Consider the following 23496-nt stretch of genomic DNA (forward strand, 5'->3'; position numbering starts at 1 on the left):
TTGACCTATTTCATCTAGGGAAGTTGGATTCTGATTGTGGGAATTATCTGGAAAATGCTTCCCTTTTTGGATGGAAGGATGTATTTAAATTTAAAATGAAATCTATTTCTTATGGCCTCAGGGTGCCTGTGCATTAATGCAGAAATTGATATTAGGATAAAATCTTGAACAATTAGGGATAAGTATCTAAAACCCAATTAACCTTTTGCAGTTCTCTCCACAGCAGTAATGAGTTCTCATTTTCACTGCTGTGGGATTAAATGGATTTTTTTTTATCATAGCACAACCAAAGACAAAAGTCACACTTTGCCAGACCAGTTTTAGATGGGGCATATGAGCAATTCTCTAAGGACTGGAGATATATACCACTTACTTGATCTGTAATACTTGTAATATATTATGTCCTCCATTCTATTAGCCAGTTTTTGTTTGAAATCCATGTTGGGTCTTCTTTCAAGTTACATTGGGATAATGAAATAAAATTCATTTATGAAGATGCATGTCATAATCACCATGAATTCCGTATTACTGGCAGGGCCAGTGTATCTGAAAATCAGGCAAAGTTAACAACATTAAAAGATATTTTTCTTTTCTAGAAGACACAAATGCAGAATATCACATCCATTTTGAAATTACCTTACTAGTAAAATAATTTTATCATATTAATTTGACATGTTAAATCTGTGTAGGTTCTGTACTTTTGACAGCTACTTCCCTTGTTTAAATTATTGCTGAATGATAATAGGCCTTGCAAAAATTTTTTGGTATTTCAGCATCCAAACGATTACTTTAGAAGTCTTGAGATCTATCCTGAGAATAGAAATGGAAGTGCTGTGTGTCTCCTCATAGTCTTAGTTTACAAGCTTTACCTGCCTCTGAAAGATGGACATACACCAGAGGAAGAAAACAGGTAATTTTATGCGTTTCTGTCACTTCGTAGCAAGCCCATTTGGAGCATTAGTTGGAGTTTTTATATATATATATATATATATATACACACACACACACACACACATACATACATATACATATACATATATATTTTTTACAGGCAGAGTGGACAGTGAGAAAGAGACAGAGAAAGGTCTTCCTTTTGCTGTTGGTTCACCCTCCAATGGCTGCCGCGGCCGGCGCGCTACGGCCGGTGCACCGCACCTATCCGAAGGCAGGAGCCAGGAGCCAGGAGCCAGGTGCTTATCCTGGTCCCCCATGGGGTGCAGGACCCAAGCACTTGGGCCATCCTCCACTGCACTCCCGGGCCACAGCAGAGAGCTGGCCTGGAAGAGGGGCAACCGGGACAGAATCCTGTGCCCCGACCAGGACTAGAACCCAGTGTGCCGTTGCCACTAGGCAGAGGATTGGCCTATTGAGCCGCGGCGCTGGCCTGGAGTTTTAATAGTCACTGAATATTGTTTTATTTGCTCACAATGTTGATAAAATGAGCATTCCTGTAATCTATTTAAGACATTAACTAATTGTCCTAATCATAAATCCCCAAAATTAGCTGGCACATCCACAAACCTCATTTTTCCTTCCCCTATGCCTCCCTCCCAATCCCATGTTCTCTTGGACAGGGTGTCAATCAGATGAGTATCAGAATTAAAGGGAAGTGTTCTCACTAGAGCCTTTGAGAATTCTAAACAAAGGTATTTGGGTTGTTTCTGTTGCATGTGTTTAAACTGTTCTCCTGTGAATGGATCTGCCAGGATGACCTATATGCCTGTCTTGTATTTACCTGTATTTTCTGACTTCCCCAGCATTCTGTGAGTTCCATGGTGAAAGATACTGTGACTCTAGAAGGGTGGACACTTTGTGTAGAGAGATGAATGAATGAATGAATCAATAACCAGCCACATATTGAGCAACTCAATCATGGTTTTTATTCAGTTACAATCAGTATCATCTCTGGAATTTGTAACTTGCACACTGTCCACTTCTCTATCCTACCATTCCTATAGAAAACATCTACTCTATTATGCTAATGCATTTTTCTTTTATCTTCAGAAGTGAAAAAGAATAACTTTACAGGATATAAAAAATTAGCTATCATGATCTAAAAAGTGTGTCATTTAAATTAGGGAGAGACAGCTTCTTTATGTCAACTTTCTCATACCATCCTGAGTTAAATTTGAATTTATTTTGCGTTGCATTGAAAATTTTCTTTTACAGAGAAGTGTCATCATTTTCACAGCCAGAACAGATTTGAGAGCAAAATAAAGAACTCCTTTTCTGAAGGCAGCTGTGTTTTTTGTGTGTGTATGTTTATGAAAAATCTGTGACAAACACATTTTTTCACTGATTGTGTTAATTTTTGGAGCATTCTTTGGAATTTCTCATAAAGTTAATGCCTAATAAGCAGTGAGCACTTCAATGTCTTGCCTCAACCTTTGGTATTCACATTACATTAACATTTGATATTCTTTGAATAAAATAACAGGAAAAATTATTTAAGTGGTAAATCAGTAAAAACATTTTTGAATAGGTACCGTGTGTCAGGTGTGAACATTCATGGTAGGATCAAGACGGATCTATATCGTACCCTTAAGAGCTTGATAGTTTCATGGGAAAGATGCACATTCAACAAATAGTAGTAAATCCTACATAGCCATGCCTGTACCAAGTCCTACAAAGCAAACACACAGAAAGTCAAAATAATGGGGATTTGGTCTTGTGTTTCTGTATCATAACCACTACCTACATATTACTATTTAAATTTAAATTTAGTTGGTTAAACTTAAAAATAAATTTTAAGAATTCACTTCCTCAGTTACACTGCCGTATTTGAAAGGCTTACTGGTCACATGTGGCTCATTCCTACCACGTTCAACACAGATCTAGAACAGTTCCATCAGTGCAGTGAGTTCTGGTTGACAGTGGCACAGATGTAGGTTCTGGGAGCATCTTTCTACAGAACAGAGATGCCTGCCTAGACCTGTTATCTGACCAGGCCAGGACTCAGTGAAACTTGGGGATAGAAGAGAAGATAGTCACGTCAGAGGAAAGCTCTAGTATATGAAAATAACCTGACTGAAATGTAAGCTATTATGTTTACAGAGGAGTAAGAAAAAGTTCATGGAAAGTACATATTGAAAAATTATGTATGCATTTCAAAAATGTTTGCACTTAGGCAAACTTAATTTCATTTTGCAAGAATTTTACATAGTTCCTTGATACTACTGGTATTCTGTGCATGCCTGTTTTAAGATAGTATTGTAGTGCCAGTACTCTAAATATTTCTGAAACCACATAAGACCAAATTAAGTTGAGTTTCTGCTTAAGAATTGCGTTATATTGAAAGAATGATAAATCTGGTACCCACAATAATTGGAAAACATTTCAAAAGCTTCAATGTAGATTTTTGCCTAAAAAGAACAAAGAGAAAATTCCTCCATATTACCAAGTAAAATCCTTTATAATCTCTGTCTCCCTTTTGTCACTATCATACATCACTGCTAACCTAAAGGATTCTCTCCTTCTTGGAGAATTCAAAAGTCTTACAAATCTTCTCTCGTTCATCTCTTGATTATGTGCATTAACATGGACTGATAATCACCTTTGATTTTTTTCTTTCTATTACTGACTACAGGACAACCAGGAAACTCTAAGAACTGATAAAGTGATTAGCAGTCTCTGCTGCTTAATACAATTTCTCAAGAAGATACACACAACTGTTCTTACATCTCAATATTAAGGAAATATTCTGAATGCTTCTAAGAAAGTTGATATGCTGTTTGATCTTGACTTTGGCCTACATAGCTTTTAGAATCAAGTTTTTACTTGGATATGCATATTCCTTAGCGCTGTGCTTGCAATCCTTTTATATAAATGCTACTGCTGCTTTACCTACAAGGCTGTTTTGTGGGTATTCTAATGTGTTATTTCTTAGTGTGTTTTCTCAGCAAATAAACAGTAAGAAACTGGGAGGGAAGACCCCACTGGTCTTCTCTGATAATTTACCTGGACATTTTTCCCCTTAATGACATGTTATTACTTAAATTTAAAGCTTTTAGTCTGGTTTTTAATTATGTAGTATAAAATTTAGTAAAACCTTCCAGAGTTAGATTAGCAGAGCAGGAAATTAACTTTGATGCTGGTTCAGTGTTCATATACTGTTGAACAAATAGGTTCTTAACTACTTTTAGTTGTAAAAGGTAACCAAAAGTAGAACCTGTTGCCTGGCAAATAATTTTCAATAGATCTTTTTATGAGGTTAAGAAGTGTCTGTAATTAAACTATCAGTTGTCCTTTTGTTAGGTTTTTAGATGACTTGAGATTAAAATGTGCTTATAGATAGGATTTCTGTTTGAAGAATTTCACAGGATAAAAATCTTACTTTTATTGTTTATATGTACATATATAAATATTTGTATCTATATAGAAATTTAGATTATTGAATTTATTCTAACAGTAAAGAAATTTCATAAGGAGCCAAACCCATAAAGTTTTCAAGAATTTTGAGTAATAATCCACATAGACAAATATATCCCATCCTGTACAGTCTACCGTCTATAGAGCTGGTATCCATTTATCTTTGTCTGCTTGCTGAATCATTGGGAACAGTTGCCTAGACTGGAACCTTCTAATTGTGCTTTCTGCTGTTCACATTGCTGCCCTGAACCTGTTCCTCCATGACCGCCAGAGCTGTTTGCACCAGAAATTTGAGATAGGAGGGACTTAGGAGTAGTAGGAGTATGGCTATACAGAGGTTCCATTGGAGTTACCCTCCGCTTTCCTATTTGCTTTTTTTTGAAATGCCTTTTTTTTTTTTTTTTTTTTTTTTTTGACAGGCAGAGTGGACAGTGAGAGAGAGAGACAGAGAGAAAGGTCTTCCTTTTGCCGTTGGTTCACCCTCCAGTGGCCACTGTGGCTGGTGCGCTGCGGCCGGTGCACCACGCTGATCCGATGGCAGGAGCCAGGTGCTTCTCCTGGTCTCCCATGGGGTGCAGGGCCCAAGGACTTGGGCCATCCTCCACTGCACTCCCTGGCCACAGCAGAGAGCTGGCCTGGAAGAGGGGCAACCGGGACAGAATCCGGCGCCCCAACCGGGACTAGAACCCGGTGTGCCAGTGCCGCAAGGCGGAAGATTAGCCTAGTGAGCCATGGCGCCGGCCTGAAATGCTTTCTAAAATAGTTGATGTACTTGAGAGGTTAATCACTTCCTTTCCCACAGAAACCAGTTAGAAGTACATGTTCTCCTTTCTGTTCCCGTACCCAACCTGATCATTTCCCTGCTTTAAAAATTTTTTATGTCTTCCCACCGATTTTAGCATAAAGTTCTAGATTCCTAAGATGGTCTCTGTGTTCCTATGATGGTCACCCTCGTATCCTCTGGAAAATTCCATAATACCTTGCTTTGCACTGGGTACTGCAGCCATTCTGGCCCACTTTCTTGTCTTCCATCCTGGCAGGCTGCTTTCCTTTTATGCTGCTCTGCTTATCTGGAGTTTTAGCAGGGCGTCCTCTGACCCCATCCTCACTCTCCCAATCAGACTAGACTTCCTCAGTATCATCATTTTCCCAGTAACAATTATCACAGTGGCCAACACATCACTCCTAAATATGGAACTAATGTCTGTTTTCTCTCCTGGACTAGAAGGCTTTGAAGGCAAGGACACAGTCTGAACAACTTAAATTAGTAGCCCATCACTCAAGACTGTGTCTGATATATAAAGTACATTGAGTATTTGTTGAATAAAGAAACAATATAGTTTTGGAGGTATTTGGCAATTTTTATTTGATCAATTTTAGAATAGAAACAAGTTGATCTGTTTTGTTATGAAACCCAATACCGATGGATGGAATTCTTCGCTGTTGACTTAAATCTTTGTAACTAACCCAAGTGCTTTGATTTCCACTGTAAAAGTACTGAACTCAATATCAAAAGAAGCTTTAATTTCAGAGAAAGTGCACTGATCATATCAACCTCCAAACACATTTTTTAAAAATGTCTGTGGCAAAGTAGGAACCACAGATAAGAAAGAAATAAAAGACATCCTAAAGCAAATTGAGAAGTCAAGATAAGAAGCAGCTTGTTAAAAAGAGGTTAATGCATATTGAAGTAGATGTCACTCATTGCACGTATATTTTTTCCCCATCAGTAAGTCAAGAGCTTTGGGTTGTTTGTTCTTTGTAGATTAACCTGGATTTATGCTAGTGACTGTTTTTGTCTTGGACCAATAATTTGGAATCAGAATGCTGGCTTGGTTTGAAGGTGGAGGAGGAAGAGGATGCCAAGAAGAGTATAGAAAAAGAAGATGGAGGGGTGGGCATTTAGTCTATCAGTTGGGACACTAACATCCCTTGTCAAAGTGCTCAGAATCCATGCCTGCCCGTTTCTTTGTCCAACTTTCTCCTAATGTGTGTCCTTGGAGGCAGTGCTGATGACTCAAGTGACTGAGTTCTTCCGATCCACGTGGCAGACTGGGTTGAATTCCAAGCTCCTGGCTTCAGCCTTTCCTAGCCCTGGATGTCGTGGGTATTTGTGGAGTAAACCATCAGATAGGAATGATTTCGCTTACTCTCTCCTTCTTTGCCTCTCTCCCTCTCTGTCTCTCAAATAAAGTTATAAAATGAGATTCAGATGAGTAAATGGAAACATGAGATAAACTCTGTCCTTGAACATAATGTTCTAAATAGTTAAATTATGGGTGTGCTACAATCATAGATTAACTTTCCACTGATATACTATAGCAGGTTAATATTTCTGAACTAAAAGGGAAAAAAAAGGTGGCAGTGAGAATGCTGGTCTCAAGGTTTACTTAAAGATGAATAGGTTTCTCATTTTCTAATCGTTCGGAGAAAGAGATGGAAAAATCAGTAATTCCCAGACTTGTGGGATTAGGAAACAGCATTTTGGGAGCCCAGGTGTTGACATGTTTTTGAACACATATGTTCAGGGACGATTTAGATGAAGATAGATGAAGGATTTAAGTCATGGTAGAAGAAGTGGTGATGGCTTCTTTGCTCTGCAACTCATTTGTAAGGTCAAAAGCTTTGTAGTGTAAGAATACAGGAGAGAGGGGCAGTGCTGTGGCATAATATTCTAAGCCTCTGCCTGTTGCACTGGCATCCCATATGGGTGCTGATTTGTGTCCCAGCTGCTCTACTTCTGATCCAGCTCTGCACTGGTGTTCTGAGCAAGCAGTGGAAGATAGTCCAAGTGCTTGGGCCCCTGCACCCGTGTTGCAGACCCAAAAGAATCTCCAGGCTCCTGGCTTTGGATCTGCTCAGCTCTGGCTGTTGCTGCATTTGGGGAGTGAGCCAGTGGGTGGAATATCTCTTTCCATCTCTCCCTCTGTCTGTACCTCTGCCTCTTAAATAAATAAAACTAAAATCTTTATTAAAAAAACTAGAAAGGTATTACTATCAGGACCTTGCCAATTTTCATATAATGATAAGGATCCTGTTGGGAAAACAAATCAGAATTATAATTAGTTAGGTACAGAAAGCTACATTTGACTAAGAAACACCTAAAATAAAGTTAAGTTCACAAATAACTGGTTATTAGTTTCTCTCCCTCATTCACTGCCCCACCATGCTGCTTCCTTGCCAATGGCCTTATCATCAACTTGTCAGTATTCATTCCCTGAGTATTTTTTATATTGTCCTTTAGTAGTTGTGTTCAGTTAAAATAATTTTCTTCAGTTAAATCATAGAGACAAGTAACTTTGATAGTAGAAATTATTCTTGCTTTTACTTCCATCAAGATTGAAAAACACAAGCAGGGATTTTGTACCAATTACATCTTATTAGGTAAAAATCATGATGGAGACAGAACGTAGTTTGTGTGCTTCTAGCTACTTTGGATTGCTTTGATTTAATCCTTGTTTCTTGGAGGACGTTTGGTATGCAAACAAATGCATCTCTAATGGATATTTTATTATAAAGTACCATCTTTGTCTCCCTCACAAAGTGATTCTAATATAATTTGCTTCAAATTGTGGAGGAGTAAAACTGGAAACAATGCTAGGGACAGTCTAGTCATATGCTCTGAACTGGAAGTTAATTCTGAAAGAAGAAGGTGGTAACAGCACTGGGGCCGTGTCACTGGAGGTTTGTGGTGTTTTATGATGCTCAGTACCTCAACGTCGCCTCAAGTGTGGAAAGACACACCAAGATGCTTGTTCCAAGGTTGTCATGAAAGTGAAGAAGACAATACATAGGAAACGTGCAACATGGTGTTTCACATATCGTAAGTGCTCATTAGCTCATGACGACAGTTAATGCTATTGGCATCATTACCCGTTCACTTATGAAATACCTACCAGGAGCACTTGGCAAGACATCTGTCATGCTGGTGTGGACTCCCTGTTTTTGCAAGCCATAGCACTTGATCTGCCAGCGCGAGGGTACAATGGGACAGTCCCCTAGAACAGAATGTCCCATGGCTTTCTGCTTATTAAAATAAGTGTTAGAACAAGAGATAAGATTGAGGCTAGGGGATGTGGAAGTTAATTTTTAAAGTGGTGATTTATTAATAGACAATCACTTGATTAGATTTTGGCTCTTAGATTACCAGTTCAAATGCCTTGAGATAAGTACTGGAGGGGCTGGTGCCGTGGCTTGCTCGGTTGATCCTCCGCCTGCGGCGCCAGCATCCCATATGGGCGTAGGGTTCTAGTCCCGGCTGCTCCTCTTCCAGTCCGGCTCTCTGCTGTGGCCTGGGATGGCAGTGGAGGATGGCCCAAGTGCTTGGGCTCCTGCACCCACGTGGGAATTGGAAGGAGGCGAGGGGGTGTCTGGCTCCTGGATTCGGATCGGCACAGCGCTGGCCATGGTGGCCATTTGGGGAGTGAACCAGCAGAGGGAAGACCTTTCTCTCTGTCTCTCTCTCTCTCACTGTCTGTAACTCTGCCTGTCAAATAAATAAATAAAAAATATTAAAAAAAATAAGTACTGGAAAATAATTTATTGTCAAAGAATTATCACAGTGATTAAATATATCTGCTATAAAGGGATTAAGGTCCCATAAATTAGGGGTAAGTATTTGTCCTTGCTCACCCCAAAGCACCTGGGTTTGATTCCCAGCTCTGGCTCCAGATTCCACCTTCTTGCCAGTGTCTCTGGACCCTTGGATTAGGGAAATAATGGCTCAAATAATTGTGTCCCTACCACACATGTGAGAGACCTGGATTGAGCTCCTGTTTCTCCCCCTTCTCCCAGCCCAGCTGGCTGTTGAGAGACATTTGGATAGCAGCTGTCTTGATTCCTCTCTCTGGCTCTCAAAGTTGGAAAGATCAGATAATTTTAGTCCACGGTTGAAATAAGGAAAGGAAAAAATCCAGACAGTAGCTGGTCATAAAAGTGACTAGGTGCTCTTTCTTGATTTTTAAGTGCGGGTTGACATGCTGACGTTGATTGCAATAGCTTCAGTCACACCCAGTGGCAATACCCGAGCTTCAGGATTGACTCTCGTAGCAGTTCCAGTGTTCCCTCCTGCTTGAACAGAGCTAATGTTTTTGTTACGCTCATCTATCACAAAGCATTTACTGGGCATACCCTGTGGGTGAAGTATCGTGCTAGATCACAGGAGAACAAAGATACATTCATTCCACTCCCGCCCCAAAAGAAATTTACAGAGGACAAATGGGTCATTTCAAATGTCCCATGGTAAAAATCAACAGGATAAAATTGAAGCCAGAAGAACAACGTTATTTATTCTTAGGAGTTCAGAGGAAATATTTCACCTGGATCCATTGATGAGTATGGATTGAGTCTACACATGGCCAAACTTGTGCAAAGGGCTGAGTTCTTGTACTCTGTGCTATATCCTAACAACTTCCACTGCTTTAGTATCTATGTAATAGAAATTATCACGGAGAAGAGGGATTTCCAAGTTTGAGAAACTGCAAAATAACGTAGACGTTCTTTTCTGGATATTCTTTGGAGTATTTCAGATCAGGAAAAAGATAGAATCAAATGGGTATTTTGAGAACAGCTGTTAGAAGCAGTGTTGTGACCACAGAGGAGGTAAGAAACTGTAGGAATTTATGAGCAATGAGAAAATGTGCCCTGGAGTCCAGAGATTGGAAATGAAGGAACACATGTCAGAAATAATGTGAAAAGCAATCTACTGAGATTTATGAATGTATTAGATGGATGAAAGTGTGCACGAGAGGATGGATATGAGCCCACTTCCAGGTAATGAGACCCACCTTGGAGCCAGAGTGAAGCTTCAGGGGAGGTGCTGGTTTCTGTGGGAAGAAGAGGAATTCTGTTTGGGAGGTGTTAGGTTCGAGATGAATTTCTTGGTGGATGCTTCAGCTCTTGGGGACGTTTGACACTGTCATGTTCATTTGGAAATCTTCAGTGAATTAACACTAATGAAAGTCTTAGGAGTAGGTAATTTCATTGAAGGAGAACTGGGATATGATGAAGAAAAACCCACAGCGATTAGTTCTTGAAAGACTATGGAGATGAAATCTGTATTTATTTCAGTTCTCACATCTGAATTACTTGCTTGTCCTCAAATTCTACTGAATTGGGCTTCAGTTCACATAAGTCATTTTGAGTGTTGGCCAAAAATGTTGTAAATTCAAGCAAATATCCATAAAGTTAATGCAGATGACAACTTTTTTGAATGTACAAAGTTTGGTGAGTGAGGAGACAGACTAACAATAACTTTTTTTTTAAGAGGCAGAATTACAGAGGGAGAGACAGAGAAAGGTCTTCCTTTGGCTTGTTCACTCCCCAGTTGGCCACAGTGGGTGGAACTAGGCTGATGAGAAACCAAGGGCTTCCTCCAGGTCTCTCTCAGGGATGCAGGGACCCAAGAACTTGGGTCATCCACCATTGCTTTCTTAGGCCATTAGCAGGAACTGGGATCAGAGTGGAGCAGCCAAGACTCAAATTGGTGCCTGTATGGGATACTATTCACCAGTAAGAACAACAACTTGTGACATATGCCAGACGATGGGTGGTGAATGCCATAAATAAGTGAAAGAAATAAAACACCAAAGAGTACATACTCTCATTACATTTATATTAGTTTCTGGAACTTAGACAACTTAGCCATAGTGATAGAACTCAGAAAAGCGTCTTCCAAGGACAAGGTCAGACTTGACTGGAAATGTGTTTGGAGAGCCTCCTAGGGTGATGGAGTCTTGATTTCATGCGTGTATACATTTGTCAAGACTTTCTCATTGTAAAATCTGTGTTTCACCTTGTGTAGCTTTTAATTCAGCTACTGAAAAAACACTTATTTCTTGGCCGGTGCCGCGGCTCACTAGGCTAATCCTCCCCGCCTTGCGGCGCCGGCACACCGGGTTCTAGTCCCTGTCGGGGCGCCGGATTCTGTCCCGGTTGCTCCTCTCCCAGTCTAGCTCTCTGCTGTGGCCCGGGAGTGCAGTGGAGGATGGCCCAAGTACTTGGGCCCTGCACCCCATGGGAGACCAGGATAAGTACCTGGCTCCTGCCATTGGATCAGCAAGGTGTGCCGGCCGTGGCGGCCATTGGAGGGTGAACCAACGGCAAAGGAAGACCTTTCTCTCTGTGTCTCCTCACTGTCCACTCTGCCTGTCAAAAAAAAAAAAAAAAAACAAACAAAAAAACACACACACTTATTTCTTACAGCAACAAATGGTGAAATAATGATTTCAAATGGCTAATTATAATTTTTTCATAATCTAGCAAGTTTGTTCACAAATGTAACAAGTGTTTCAAATATATCAGATCTTTTGGCTAAAACTAAGCTAAGAGGTTTATTTGTTGCTCTCAGATTTTTTTTTGAGTTTTCCCCACCTATCATGTTTGAGGATAAGAGTTTGCTTATAATTTCCAACATATTAGGAGCAAATTCACAGGGTTCTCCTTCAATGAAAACAATGTATTCATGCCAGCGCTGTGGCTCACTAGGCTAATCCTCCGCCTGCGGCGCCAGCACCCTGGGTTCTAGTTCCGGTTGGGGCACCAGGTTCTGTCCTGGTTGCTCCTCTCCCAGTCTAGCTCTCTGCTGTGGCCCGGGAGTGCAGTGGAGGATGGCCCAAGTGCTTGGACCCTGCACCTGCATGGGAGACCAGGAAGAAGCACCTGGCTCCTGCCTTCGGATCCGCACAGCGCGCCAGCTATAGCGGCCATCTGGGGAGTGAACCAATAGAAGGAAGACCTTTCTGTCTCTCTCTCTCTCACTGTCTAACTCTGCCTGTCAAAACAAAAACACAGTGTATTCCCCGCAAAATGCACTGAAATGGAATGTTCCTTCAATCCTTTTCAGGAAATAATCTTGGCAACGTTGAGGAACACTAACCATTTGATCCTAGGGAACTGAGTCCTGATTGAGAACTAGACCCTGGAGAATTGAAGCTATTAGTCTGGGTGCTGCATGTCCAGGCAGGAATATGATCTGACTTAATTGAAAAGAACTGAAGATGATATGCTAACAACACTGAACCTTTGACAATGCAAATGCAAGGGCCAGTGCAGTGTCTTAGCATTTCATATTGCCAGAGGAAAGTTGAGTTCATTTTGTATGTCCTCTTTGGTGATAAAAATCAGTGATAATGGACTTCTACAACTCTCTCTCCCCTGATCCTCTCAATTCTCTATAATGGGACAAAAAACAATCTCAAGTTGTGTCATTCATATGGATATTTTCACTTGATATAAGTTTGGCAACAACCTGCCCAAGTAGACAGCATACTACAAAGGCAAGAACATGGGATAAAAAGCCAGTCACTTGTTTAATTGTGAGATCCTTAGCTAGTCCATTAGCCTTTCTGACCTCGTGTATTTATGTTGCTACAAGGTGATGTGAGACATTGTATGAAGAAGGCTTAGCATAGTGTACAGTACCTGAAGTTAGCGTCTGCTTAGAAAAAGTTAGCTCTCTATAAAGAGGTGGTTTGCAGTGTTTCTTGAATATTTGAATAATAGAAAGCAAAATTTTTATATTGGCAAATGAATCTTTGCCATATTGTTATAATTAGGCACATGTTTTCTTTCAAACATCAGAGCTGTGGTTATTAAATGGAGGCAAAATGATTTTTAAATACTGTGTATCTTTCAAAGAGGCATAAGCATCTATGAACATTGCATGCTGCGTGGATTAAGCTGTTAATCAAATATAATTTATAATGTACTTTTGTGAGAAGAGGAAAACACTTCCACAGTTACATCAGTAGTGAATTAAGTGAAGTTACTAAACATTCACTGAGTCAAATAATTTAAAAATAATAGATTACGGGTTGACTGAGTACTCATAATCAAAGATCTTAGGAACTGACAACACTTTTAAATCATTGGAAGTACACAGGAAATATACTAGATGTTCTGCTCTGAATAAGATAAGATCCTAAATCCTAAGAACAGAAGGGGATTATGATAATAATTCACCCTCCTTTGAAAATAACCGGGTAAGCAATATATTAGTGGTAGGGGAAGAAATGTGATGTAATAGAAAAAAAAGGTTTTTTTTAATGAGTCATTAAGCTATTTAGGTATACTTCAGTCAGTTATTATTTTATGTATTATATGTATGTAGTTTCAAGATAACTTTAAAAAGAGAATAGTGACAGAATTTAAAACTATGACAATGAACTACTGAAGTTTTCATTTTTCAAAGCTTAAGCATGCATTTTTTTTCAATAAATCAAGTTATTAAAGGAAGAATGTAACCTGTGAGCGTGCATTCCAAACATTTCTTGTTAATTACTTTGTCTCTCCTGTTCACGTAGTTTTGATAAATCAATGTTAAATGTTTCTTGGATTTGGATTATGTAAATTTATCCCAGTTTCAGCTGTGATTACTGCTGCATTAGGGTTCTCCAGAGAAACAGAACCAACAGGAAATTTATTAGAGAGATTGACAAGTGTGGTCAAGAAGTCCCTTGATCAGCTATCTGTAAGCTAGAAAAGGAGGAAAGCCAGTCCTGTAATAAAATCTGAGTCCAAAGGCCATATGGCCAAGGATAACCGTGACCTAGGGCAGAAGATAAGCGTTTGAGCTCAAGCCCAGTAAGCAAACAGATGTTGCCTCACGTTTTTCTATGGAGTCCTTCTGTGGGTAGGCTGATGGCCATCTACACTGGGGAGGCACATCTGTTTTACTCAACAAATCATATGCTTAATTTCTTCTGGAAAAACTCTGACAGATAAACCCAAAAATAATGTTTTCAAGTTCTTGGGCATCCCTTAGCCCAGTCAAGTTGATACATTAAAATTATTATTCTAGATAAATGTGACCATCTATGTTGTTAAAAGGAATGCCTGTAATAGTTGATTTGATGGTGTAATTGAATAAAAACACTGTTGAGCATAAAAATGAACTTATTTAACCACTTGGTGACATTTTTTATGTAATGATGGCCAGTATAGTTGTACATGCTAGACCTGTCCAATTTGTATATGTGTATAATACATTTTGTTGTAGATGCCAGGCTGGCATTGTGGTACCATGGTTTATATCACAGCTTGCAATGCTGGCTTCCCATATTGTAGTGCCATTCCAAGTCACTGTTGCTCCACTTCTCATCCTGCTCCCTACTAACGTTCCTGGGAGAGCAGCAGAAGATGGCCCTAGTACTTGGGCCCTACTGTTCATGTTGGAGACCCAGAAATCTGGCTCCTGGCTTGGACCTGGCCCAGCCCTGATCGTTGCAGCCATTTGGAGGGGAACCAATGAGTGGATGGAAGGTCTCCTGTCTCTCTGTCCTTGGCCCCTCCCTCCTTGCTATTTCTGTCACTTGCCTTTTATAAACCTAAGTCTTTTTTAAAAAGTTGTGCATGCTTATAGAGGATGACAGAAGCATTCTGTTACTTTCCCTTTAGGGAGGAATCAAGGAAGGACAAGTCATAAAGGCAGAGAAGTTCACCATGTGGAAGTGGGATGGAGTATGCAGACAGTTGTTGAAAAGCAGGGGATGTTTGGAGAACACATGTGTTTTGTTAGTCCTAGACCAAAGGCATTATTTGGGAGTCTCTACTTTTCAGGGTCCCAACTGAAACCAGAAAGTATATTAATATCAGGCTAAGTTGAAGAGTTTACTGGGTCAAATTACAAAGTTGTAGAATGTGTCTAGGGGAAACGTAGAAGATGGATAAACTGGGATTAGTCACAGCCAAGTTAGTGGCACCCTTTCACCTAAAAAGACCAGGCAAGTAGCAGTTACGGGGACTGCAAAAGAGAGAGATGGAGAGAAGAGCTTCTCTTGAGAGAATAGTAACCAAGGTGACTTCTCAGGGAGGAACCAGAGAAATAAATATACCCATCTACCTACATTCTTTACCAAGGCAGAGTTCTCAAAGCTAGGTTTCGGTCTGGCCCAAGCCTGGCTATTTCAGGCATTTTGGGGGTGAATCAATGCCAGAGAGACCTGTGTGTGTGTGTCTGCCTCTCAAATAGATATGTATGAAATAGTGATTTTAAAAATAAAACATGAAAAAATTAATTTAACCCCCAAATGATATTAAACTATTGTCACCTCCAAAATCTGAACAAAGAAGCCTTTGTGTTTGACATGCTTCCAACTACTAATTTTTTTTAAAAGATTTATTTCACTTATTTGAAAGACAGAGTTACAGAGAGAGGTAGAAACACAGAGAGAGGTCTTCCATCCACTGGCTCACTCCCCAGATGGCCGCAATGGCTGGAGCTGCACCAATCAGGAGCCAGGAGCTTCCTCTAGGTCTCCCACACGGATGCAGGGGCCCAAGGACCTGGGCCATCCTTTACTGCTTTCCCAGGCCATAGCAGAGAGCTGGATTGGAAGAGGAGCAGCCGGGACTAGAACCAGCATCCATATGTGATGCCGGCACTTCAGGCCAGGGCTTTAACCCACTGCACCACAGCGCCAGCCCCATCCAGCTACTCAGTTTTAAATTGAGTTGACCACAGACTCACGACATCATGGCGAGAGATGGGGGCGCAGTTTGTTGAGCTACTGCAGTTCTTCAGTTGACTTGTGGCACTTGCTTAACAATGGAGGAAGGAATTTTTTAAAATGACATCTGGAATAGAATAGCCTTCGAAATTCATCTTTCCCATGAATAGATTGATGAAGAGAGACGAGAGGGTGTTTTAAAGCTCCTTCCCTCAGATGGGCCAAGACTCCTTCAGTGTTGATGGGAGTCAGCAGAAGTTGTGATGGCAATATTTGTTTCAAATGGATTAAGTTCTGAGGTACCTGCCATTGAGACTTCTGTGCTAATTCTGAACAGTATAGTATCAATGACTTCATTCCTGAATCTCTTCCATTTTAATTTTCATAATTGACAAGATAGCCACTCAAAGAAACTTGTCTTTATTTTTGTTGCATCTTCAGTAAAGAACTCATTTGTTTTGCTTGGTTGATCAAATGCAGGGGAATTGCTGCATTGTGGCTAATTACTCAGTTGCACACTTTCGCAATGAATCAGTTTAACTGCTTCCACGGGGGAGGGGAATTAATCTTTTATGTCATTGTTTTGTTTCTTTTTGCTTTGGTACTTTACTTTAGGAGAGGAAAAGAGTGCCCCTCTCAACTTTTTTGCTTGACAAACACCACTCTTGCTGCCTGGGTACAGAACCATCTCTGTGAGATGTTACTCCATGCATCCTGCAAAGTTTCTGCATTTCTCTCTTTGCTTTGTAACAATGAGTTAAAATCTTGCTTCTCCTCATTGGACTCTGAATGTCATGGCTTTGCTTTTTTCACTTTTGCATCTCAAATACATGTGACAGTAGTTGATTTCTGTGTGTATCTAGTCACTGTTCATTGAATGAATGGCTTAATGAGTAACTGAATAGTAGGGACAGAGAACCATTGTCAGGGCATATTGTGCCAGTATTCTAAGATAAACAAAGCAGTGGGATACAGGATGAATTGCTGAGAGGAAAACAGAATCTCACATGTCAGGAGGAAGGCTTTTGCAAATATTCAGACTTTAGATTTGAGTTTTGACTGACACTACAGAGATAAAGAGGTCGAAATGAGTAGTTATATTTTTCAGGATATGATTTGATGGACATACATTTTGAAGGAGAAATTGACACAGCGATCATTAGGAAGCTGCAAACCTAGGTCAGTGGAGACAAGCTGGCTCTCTTGATAAGACTGAGATGGTTGAGAGAGGAAGCTTGTGGGAAAATGTGAATTTTGTTTATGACCATAAAGTAAAAAAAAAAAAAAAAAAACAAAAAAAAAAAACAAAAAAAAAACGGACTTCTGTCCTGATGAGGGACGATAAAAGAGTTTGCAACCTACTAAATATTGCTGTATTCACTCTGTACTTGCTTCACATGATATGTATCATTCCTTTAATTTTCTTGATAGTCAAAGTGATTCTCCAGTGTAATTGGAAGTCTTGCCAAAGGTCACATAAAAACACAGAAAACCCAGGTCTCCCAAACACTTGGGTTTTTCTCTTTTACCAAAACAAACTTCGTGTAGAAATGATAACTGTGAAATGATCCCTGTTGTCACCACTGTCTGCTCTCAGGAATTCTCTTATCACTCTTTGCTTTTTCCTTTTCCACTCTTCCAGTTGCATTTATGTTTCATGGGCCCCTCTAATTTTACCTTCTGAAGAACTTCCGTGATTGCTTCTGGCCCCTTCCCTCTTCAACTTCTGTCACTATGGAGTATTTTGACTTATTTAATTGTTAAGATGTGGTTATGAATATTAAGGTTGAAAATTCTAGTATAAGCTCTGAGAAGCCCAGTATCCAAATAAAATAGAAGGGACAGATAGTAATAGTAGAAAACGTTCAAATTTGCACATTTGAATTCTTTGTCCAGAACAAGGGTCTTCCATTTTCTTAGAGCAAAAATTCCTTGAATGTCCTCATGTTTGAATCATTGCTGTTCATCCCTGCTTTCTCTGAATTGCGTCAGAAGATCTCTGTAATGTCTTGTGTGTCCCCTTGCTGTTGGGTTTTATTGGCCTCTAGTAGAAAAACTAGTGTGTAAAATTCTTTCACATTGGGATTTTTGCCTGTGTGACTGATACACATTGGGGAAAGACAATTACAGGATTCATGAAAATGGACCTATCGGGAGGGCTCTGACATGTCATAATGTGTCAAGAAGAGATCAAAGTCGACTTGATTAACACCAGAATCTTCTGTTCTTAGTCCCCACCCCCACCCCCCTGCAGGTTAAATTAAGACAAGTGATGTTTAAGCATCAAAGGGGGTATGGGCTGGTACAGAATTAGGAAAAGGTATTTGAATACTCAGAGCAGCATTACATTTGGGAGGTAAATTTTCTTGATTTTTGTTAATTAGGTATCATGAAGTCAAAGTGATCTCTTCAGTTTGGCTGGGAACTGTCCCTGGAATATTTATGTCTATCAGAATGGATACACGAATGTGCTATGTCTTCTATGTAGCCTTATAAGGGACTAATGAAGCAAACACCAACTTTGCATGTAAAAATCCCTCCTTGGATATACACACACAGAATCTTCATGTAGTGTCATCAGTGGGATACAAGATTATTTAATGATAATATATCTAAGTTTCTTATAACTATCAAGTCTTTCTCTGGGGAATTGTTAACTATAGTGCCCTCCCATGGCACAATGCCAACTATTGTTTCTGGAATTTTAATGCACTGATACAAACCCCTTTTGTTTATCATTATGTTTCTTGAATTTGAGTGTCAATTTGAAAATAATCCAGTGATTAAATAAAATCATAAAGATGACAAAGGATCAGTTTTCACTAAATGGAAGGATTTATTTAATTATATACTCTAAAAAAGATTACAAACAATAAACAAAGGAGATACACCTGTGAATTTTAACATGGTGTGTCAGAATTGCTGATCTCTATCAGTGGACATTTGTCATCTCTAGTTATCAGGACAAGTTTTTTAAATGTTTGCCATAAAAATTGGAAGAAAACCTATCCCTATTTTTGAAGTAATTCGTTCTTGTCGACAGCTGCTACTGATTGTTTCTTTGCATGTCCATTGAGTTTGAAAAGCTATTTCACTTTGGCTTGAAGTTTAGTTTTTTAATAGCAAGTTTTAAACTTCATCTAGACACATTAAAAAGCGTACATAGCCTTTTGAATTTTTTTGTCATTTAGTGTCATTTTCTTGCTTTGCTTTTTTAAAATAAAGCCATCTGTTTAGTAAACATGGAAAATTGATTGATAGGAAACCCAAAAAGTTCATAACTGCAACTAAATAACAGATGACAGATTAGATAAGAACAAGTCATTAAGTTGGCCTATAAAAGGACAGCCATCTGCACCAGTAAAATAATCTTCCTATTGATGACAGTAATAATTTCCTAAGTCCATGACAGCTAAGAATTCGTAGAATCAAAAGAAAGCTTGTAAATTGAGAAGTGGAACTTGATTCTGGATGATTAGCGCTACCATTTTGTTCCATTGTTACACGACAAGTAGGTGGAGATTGTCAACAAAATTCTTTGAGAACAAATAACCACTACATACCATGTGTGCGTATTTCATCTGACATGCAAAATGACTAATGTACCATTATTTTGTTTGGTTGAATTATTAACAAGTGCAGACAGTCTAAATCATTACAGATTTAAAAGATTGATGCTTACAGATTCTTTGAAGCCCTAGACTGTAGACAACTGATTTATACTTAAAGCATAAATGTAGTGAGGATGTTCAATATAAGCAATTGTGCAACCCCAGGACTGAAAAGGGAAAAGGGGCCATCTTCCCCTTCCTCACCAGTGTTGCTATCAAAGTTGAGTCCACTTTTATGTTCACTAATAAAGTAACAAATAAAAAGAATGAAAAGAATGAGGCACACCGGTTATTCAGTTAAGCTAATTATGTATCCATATAGTTAATAGAGTTGAAAAGACTTAGATATCAGTTGTACACAACTGGACTGGAGTGGACATTTGGAGTAGCAGTTAAGATGCCTTTCAGGACATCCACATTCCATTTGGGAGTGCCTGGATTCATACCAATTCCCTTTTCCTGCTAATACACATTCTGGGATGCAGCAGAGTATATTTGATGCCTCAAATACTTGGGTCCCTGTCACCCAGGTGAGAAACTGAGAGTGATTTCCAAACTCCTGGCTTCAAAATGGTCCAGCCCCCACTGTTGTCAATTAATTCGAGGGCCTATATATCCACTGACCTTCAAAAAAGAGTAAATTACTTTAATAGAGACATATATGTGATCTTCCCACTCAGTGGTAATGTCATCCTACCAGTAATGCTAAATGACTTGAACTTTTGCTCTTTGACATGGCCAGTTATTGGAATAAATTTTATTAAAAGTGACTTAACTGGTATTTGATTCTTCTTCTGATAACTATTTATTTGCTACCTCTTTACATTCTGTGTAGCAGCATTTTAATTGATGCTTATAGAAATGGGATACTTGGAATTTTGGATTGGCATGAGTCTACCAAATCATCCTATATCAGAATCTAAAGAGATGTTAATACTGTATACTTAGTAGAGTACTGAGACCTGCAAATCTTGTGTCTTAGTTTTTTTACTGATAGGATGGGCCAGGCTTTTATGGGTGGGGAAAGTTGAGAGTAGGAATAGAAAGAAGAAAGTAAGTCATTGATAAGTTAACTTTTCAAAGATAACAAATACCATTTTATTGTGGATACTTTTTTCTTACCATACATTTGCATACTTGTGAAAATGAAAATGTGATTACATTTTAAATTATGTTTGGTGCCTGCTGCTTTTCCACTAAATATGCTGTGAGTATATCACATATAACTTAAAAAATGTGCGTATTCATAACATACTTCATTTTAGCAGTTGTGTTTGTTGTTTTTGTTATTGCCAGTCCTTTGTTGTGGAAGACTTAGACTCTGTACCTCATCATCATCATAGAAAATTACTACTATGTAAATCTCTGGATATATATGGTTTTTTTTGAGTTCTACAAAGTACAGTTGTTAGTAAAATGGTAGAGTCTCATCTGTGGTGCCCTCTAAGCCCCAGACGCCATCTTAGCTCTGGCCCTGTCACCATCTTGCACAGTAAGCTTCGGTCTTAAGCCCAGCCTGGCTCACTACATGCTAGGTGACCAAACAGTCCAATCAAAATGGCAGCTCTACCCCCACCCTAATGCTCCTATTTCCCTACCCCATGCAAGAGTATAATAGCACCTTCTTCTTGGACATGTGCTCTTTTATTGTCCCGTCATCTCCCTCCAGCTTGTCAGATTTCCCCCACCTGTCAAAAAAACCTTTCCTGCAGTACTTCTCCCCCGGACTCTTTGCTGGTCTGTCAGTGGGAGCCCTTGTCACCGTCCCTCACCTCCTGCAGTGCGCACGTCCTTGCAAAGCCCCATCATGCATGAGTGCATCTCCATCCACGTCGGCCAGACTGGTGTCCAGATCAGCAATGCCTGCTGGGAGCTCTATTGCCTGGAACACGGCATCCAGCCCGATGGCCAGATGCCAAGTGACAAGACCATTGGGGGAGGAGATGACTCCTTCAACACCTTCTTCAGTGAGACGGGCGCTGGCAAGCACGTGCCCAGGGCCATGTTTGTAGACCTGGAGCCCATGGTCATTGATGAAGTTCGCACTGGCACCTACCGCTAGCTCTTCCACCCCGAGCAGCTCATCACGGGCAAGGAAGATGCTGCCAATAACTATGCCCGCGGGCACTACACCATTGGCAAGGAGATCATTGACCTCGTCCTGGACCGAATTCGCGAGCTGGCTGACCAGTGCATGGGCCTGCAGGGCTTCTTGGTTTTCCACAGCTTTGGTGGGGAAACTGGTTCTGGGTTCACCTCCCTGCTGATGGAACGCCTCTCTGTCGATTACGGCAAGAAGTCCAAGCTGGAGTTCTCCATCTAGCCACCCCCCCCAGGTTTCCACAGCTGTGGTGGAGCCCTACAACTCCATCCTCACCACCCACACCACCCTGGAGCACTCTGATTGTGCCTTCATGGTAGACAATGAGGCCATCTATGACATCTGTCACAGAAACCTCGATATCGAGTGCCCCACCTACACTAACCTGAACCGCCTTATTAGCCAGATCGTGTCCTCCATCACGGCTTTCCTGCGGTTTGATGGAGCCCTGAATGTTGATCTGACAGAATTCCAGACCAACCTGCTGCCCTACCCCCGCATCCACTTCCCTCTGGCCACGTATGCCCCCGTCATCTCTGCTGAGAAAGCCTACCACAAGCAGCTTTCTGTAGCAGAGATCACCAATGCCTGCTTTAAGCCAGCCAACCAGATGGTGATATGTGACCCTCGCCATGGTAAATACATGGCTTGCTGCCTGCTGTACCGTGGCGACGTGGTTCCCAAAGATGTCAATGCTGCCATCGTCACCATCAAGACTAAGCGCAGCATCCAGTTTGTGGATTGGTGCCCCACTGGCTTCAAGGTTGGCGTTAACTACCAGCCTCCCACGGTGGTGCCTGGTGGAGACCTGGCCAAGGTGCAGCGAGCTGTATTCATGCTAACAACACCACAGCCGTGGCCGAGGCCTGGGCTTGCCTGAACCACAAGTTTGACCTGATGTATGCCAAGCATGCCTTTGTTCACTGCTACGTGGGGGAGGGCGTGGAGGAGGGAGAGTTTTCTGAAGCTCGTGAGGACATGGCTGCCCTGGAGAAGGATTACGAGGAGGTTGGAGCAGACAGTGCCGAGGGAGAGGATGAGGGCGAGGAATATTAACCTGTCTGTACACGCTGTTGTTGTCTGTCTGTGTCTTGTGAAGCTGTCAATAAAAGTGATGTTTGCATGTTAAAAAAAAAAAACTTTAATTTTTGGTGTTTGGTATGTTTTCTGGTGGCCTTAGAACAGCAGTTAGGAGTGCTAAGGTTTTTGCTATACCTTATATTGAGCCCACCGTTGCTGTGAGAATATCTATTTCTTTGTATACTTCTAATTATAATTTTTAAGACTCTGCAATTTTATTGGTGAATACAACATCTCATTTTAATTTGATTTTTTATTAAGATTGCCCTTTTGTTTTCATTTGCTTTTCAACCACTTTAATGTGTTTTTATGTTGAATTGCATGTTTCTCTTTGCTCATCTCATTTCTGAAGAGTTGACCTTATTATTAAATTGTAACTTGTTTTTATGTTAAAGCTCTTTTGCAAAATGTCATGTGTCTGGAAAACAAAAAAGGGCATACTTTTTTGTTTGATTAAAGCTGTTAAGCCGAGCAATATTCTTGGTTAATTTGTTTTTTTTGTTTGTTTGTTTGTTTTTTTTTTTTGTTTTTGTTTTTTTTTTTTGCATTGATTGAACAAAGAAGAGTGATACTAAGTTAGACTTACCCAGAGGAGGTGGTGTAGGAAATATCTGAAGCTGGCATTCAGGTTCTTTGTGTTTGGGGGAATGACGAAAAGCTCTTTTGGGCACTTCTCAGTCTTAAGATTTTTCAGTAGATCCTGTAATTGTTCAAGCACTCAATTCATAGTTTACCTTGGACAATTTGTAATAATCCTCCAAGCAGTTAAGCTTTTAATGACCAGGCCTGAGAAACTGAATTAATAAATAAATAACCACCATCATGGTTGATTTGACATTTAAGAGCTAAAGAAAGAAGTGGGTGTAGAAAGGAAAGAGGGTGGTGGTTT

At 40.2% G+C, this 23496-nt stretch overlaps 1 protein-coding gene and 1 pseudogene across 1 annotated transcript in view; both read left to right on the top strand.

Annotated features, from left to right (window-relative positions):
- FHIT (fragile histidine triad diadenosine triphosphatase) overlaps positions 1-23496 on the top strand; it is a 1587164-nt gene that overhangs the window by 876933 nt on the left and 686735 nt on the right. The gene's annotated exons all lie outside the window — the stretch shown is intronic.
- LOC149124336 (tubulin alpha-1C chain pseudogene) lies at positions 21070-22144 on the top strand (annotated as a pseudogene).

This window comes from Oryctolagus cuniculus, chromosome 10 (genome assembly GCF_051225735.1).
Source record: "Oryctolagus cuniculus isolate XC-2025 breed Fujian yellow rabbit chromosome 10, ASM5122573v1, whole genome shotgun sequence".
In the NCBI taxonomy this organism is placed as follows: domain Eukaryota; kingdom Metazoa; phylum Chordata; class Mammalia; order Lagomorpha; family Leporidae; genus Oryctolagus; species Oryctolagus cuniculus.